This window comes from Salvelinus namaycush, unplaced genomic scaffold, assembly GCF_016432855.1.
Source record: "Salvelinus namaycush isolate Seneca unplaced genomic scaffold, SaNama_1.0 Scaffold1995, whole genome shotgun sequence".
Classification (NCBI taxonomy): Eukaryota; Metazoa; Chordata; class Actinopteri; order Salmoniformes; family Salmonidae; genus Salvelinus; species Salvelinus namaycush.
The window spans coordinates 1-4,607 of NW_024058780.1; positions in this window are offsets into that span (position 1 = coordinate 1).

Here is a 4,607-nt window from a genome sequence, read left to right on the forward strand (position 1 = left end):
GCGGTTCCGCCGTCGCTTCCCGCTCTGGGCCTTCTTACGAGCCAGCATCACGTCAAAGTCCGACATGAAACTGGTGCTGAATAGAAACAGAGTCAGCCATGCCTCCACTATAGAATAAAGTATCGTGGCAAGTGGAAAATCGACTGATTGAAAAAACATTGACGGAGATACATGAGATTACTCACTCTTGGCCACCACCCTGTCCACGCCCTCATCAGAATCAGAGTCATCTGCCATTGTTTTCTTTGCAGAGGCCTGAGATTGGCTCTTATCCCCCTCCAGATCCTCCTGATTGAAACCCTATTGGTGCAGAAACAAACAACATCAGCCGTAGGAACAGGAATCAGATGCGGTATAGTTTCGGTGTCTAAACAATTCCCGAGAGTCCCTAAACCTTTTGGGGCGGTTTCCCAGACTCATTAAGCTTGATCTATGATTGGGAAACCGACCCTTGTGTTCACAGATCTGAAAAGGACGGGATATGGTAGTTCGACCTTTTCACTGTGTTCTTCAATTTGACGTTATGGCGGTATTGATGTTACTGAATAATAAAGGTTCGAGGGGTAAATAAGTTTTATGGGGAGTGCATGACCCCAGGCTGGCAACAAATTAATTCTAAGTGTTTTTAAATGGGCTTGCTCCAATCTTCAACCAAACTTAGTGCATTCGGGAAAGTATTCAGACCACTCACATTTGTTACGTTACAGCCTTATTCTAAAATGGATTAAAATAAAACTCAATCTACACACAATACCCATAATGACAAGCAAAAACAGTTATTTTTAATACACTTTTGCACATTTATTAACATAAATATTCAGACCCTTTTTACTCAGGTGCATCCTTTTTCCGCTGATCATGCTTGAGACGTTTCTACAACTTGATTGGTGTCCACCTGTGGTAAATTCTATGAATTGGATTTGGATAGACACACCTGTCTATATAAAAAGGTCCCACAGTTGACAGTGCATGTCAGTTATAAATTATGCTTTGGATGGTGTATCAATACACCCAGTCACTACAAAGAGTTTAACGGCTGGGATGGGAATAAAATTGAGGATGGATCAACAACATTGTAGTTACTCCACAATACTAACCTAAATGACAGAGTGAAAAGGAAGCCTGTACAGAATAAAATATTCCAAAATTTGTTTGCACTTTTTGTCCTGAATACAAAGCATTATTTTTGGGCAAATCTAACATCATCACTGAGTACCAATCTTCATACTTTCAAGCATGGTGGTGGCTGCATCATGTTATGGGTATGCTCTTCATCGGCAAGGACTAGGGAGTTTTTGGGGGGATGAAAAGAAACGTAATAGAGCTAAGCACAGGCAAAATCCTACAACAAAAAAAACTGGTTCAGTCTGCTTTCCAACAGACACTGGGAGACAAATTCACCTTTCAGCAGGCCAATAACCTAAAACACAAGGCCAAATATACACTGGAGTTGCTTACCAAGATGACTAATGTTCCTGAGTGTGTATAGTTACATTTTTGACTTTAATGGGCTTGAAAATCTATGGTAAGACTTGAAAATGGCTGTCTAACAATGATCAACAATAAGAGCTAAAAAAATATATATTGTACAATCCAGGTGTGCAAACTCTAAGAGACTTACCCAAAAGACTCAGCTTTAATCCCTGCCAAAGGTGATTCTGACATGCATCTAATCAAGATACTGTATATTTGTGTTTTATTTCTCAATATTAAAAAAAATCCATACATTTCTTTCACTTTGTCAGAGTATTCTGTGTAGATAAAAAAGAAAATCTATCAATTTTAATCCCATTTTGTAACAACAAAAAGTGGAAAAAGTCAAGGAGTTTGACTACTTTCTGAAGGCACTGTATCTACCTCGACTTGGTACGATACCAACGACTTGGTATCGTTACTCACTGTATGTATTATTACTTTGCTATTATTTCTCTATTTCTTTCTCTCTGCATTGTTGGGAAGATACCGTAAGTAAGCATTTCACTGTTGTTCACGAAGCATGTGTCGATAAAATTTGATTTGTACAACTCACCGTAAACTCTTCCCCTCTTCATCGCCAGAGTCACCAAAAATGTCTGCAATCATTTTCCTATACGAGAGAGAGCATACCATATAACTACACACACACACACATCCTTTCAGTACATACAGTGCATTCGGAAAGTATTCAGACCCCTTCACTTTTCCCACACTTTGTTACATTACAGCCTTATTCTAAATGGATTGCATACATTTTTTCTCTTCATTATACACACAATATCCCATAATGACAAAGCAAAAACAGTATTCAGAACCTTTGCTATGACACTTGAAATTGAGTTCAGGTGCATCCTGTTTCCACAACTTGATTGGTGTCCACCGGTGGTAAATTCAATTTATTGGACATGATTTGGAAAGGCACACCTGTCTATATAAGGTCCCACAGTTGACAGTGCATGTAAGAGCAAAAACCAAGCCATGAGGTCGAAATAATTGTCCGTAGAGCCCCGAGACAGGATTGTGTCACAGATCTGAGGAAGGGTACCAAAAAATGTCTGCAGCATTGAAGGTCCTCAAGAACACAGTGGCCTCCATTATTAAATTGAAGAAGTTTGGAACCACCAAGCCTCTTCCAAGAGCTGTCCGCCCGTCCAAACTGAATAATCGGGGGAGAAGGGCAAGAACCAAGAACCCGATTGTCACTCTGATAGAGCTCCAGAGTTCCTCTGCGAGATGGGAGAACCTCCCCGAAGGACAACCATCTCTGCAGCACTCCACCAATCAGTGGGGATGTTTTCAGCGGCAGGACTGGGGGACTAGTCAGGATCGAGGGAAAGATGAACGGAGCAAAGTACAGTGAGATCCTTGATGAAAACCTGCTCTGGAGCGCTCAGGACCTCAGATTGGGGCGAAGGTTCACCTTCCAATAGGACAACGACCTTAAGCACACAGCCAAGACTACAGGAGTGGCTTGGGGACAAGTCTCAGTCCTTGAGTGGCCCAGCCAGAGCCAGGACTTGAACCTGTTCGAACATCTCTGGAGAGACCTAAAAAATAGCTGTACAGCGATGCTCCCCATCCAACCTGACAGAGCTTGAGAGGATTTGCAGAGAAGAATGGGAGAAACTCCTCAAATAGAGTTGTGCCAAGCTTGTAGCGTCATACCGGGAAGCCTCAAGTCTGTAATCGCTGCCAAAGGTGCTTCAACAAAGTACTGAGGAAAGGGTCTGAATAGTTATGTAAATGTGATATTTCCGTTTTATTTATATAAAAAAAAAAACGTTTTGCTTTGTGATTATGGGGCATTGTGTGTAGATTGATGAGGGGGAAAAAACGTTCATCCATTTTAGAAAAAGGCTGTAACGTTACAAAATGTGGAAAATGTCAAGTGGTCTGAATACTTTCCAAATGCACTGTACATAGCTACTTCATACCCAGCACAATGACTCAGTACTTGTAACTGTTATTTTACTCATTGTTATTCACTAAGTATTTATTCCTTGTCACTATTTTAATATCATTTTTGCAATCTATCTGTAACTCTGTATTGTTGGAAAGGGACCCATAAGTAACCATTTCACTGTTAGTCTACACCTGTTGTTTACGAAGCATTTGATTGGATTTATGTCAAGTTCCACAATAAAAATACTACTACTACTTCCTTACAGTAAGAATCTCAAAGTGCATAAAACGAAAGTAAACAACAAAATTGTCATTTGTGTAAGGAAAATCATAACTTAAACTAAAAAGGAGTGTGTGTGGGGGAGAGGGGGATCAGAATACTTACTCTTCCTCGTCGCCTGAATCGCTGTCGCTACCAAACAGTGTTTTCTCGTCCTTCTTCCCTCCTTCCACCTTCTGTCCATCATCTCGTCTTCGCTTTCTGAGCCCAGTTCCCGCAGTTTGGCCATGGTTTTGTCGTGCGCCTCTGAGCCCGCGTCACTGGCGGAGCTGTCATCGTCAGACACAGCGCGGCTCTTCTTCACCACTGAGGAAGAGAAGTCACCATCATTATCATCATTACCATCACTACCATGTACACTATGTAGGAAATAGCGGGTAATTTAAGATGCAGCCTTAATCACCACACACTAGCTAGCCATCATAGACTTCAAGATAAGGTGTGCCTCATAAATGGCAACCTATTCCCCATACAGTACATTACTTTTGACTAGAGCCACCCAACTGCACATGCCCAGCTGCCGGTCTGTCATATTACCTGGTTCGTCAGCCTTCTCCTCCTCACCTTCACTGTCTGACAGGATGGCTTTCTTCCTCTTCACTGTAACAGTATATAGATATCAAAATCACATTAACATACTGACAGATAGATGGAGTTAAACTCAGCAGAAAAAGAAACGTCCCTTTTTCAGGACCTGTCTTTCAAAGATAATTCGTAAAATCCAAATAACTTCACAGATCTTCATTGTAAATGGTTTAAACACTGTTTCCCATGCTTGTTCAATGAACCATAATTAATGAACATGCACCTGTGGAACGGTTGTTAAGACACTAACAGCTTACAGACGGTAGGCAATTAAGGTCACAGTCATGAAAACTTAGGACACTAAAGGGGCCTTTCTACTGACTCAAAAAAAAAATGCAGAAGCCCCTGCTCATCTGCCTTAGAC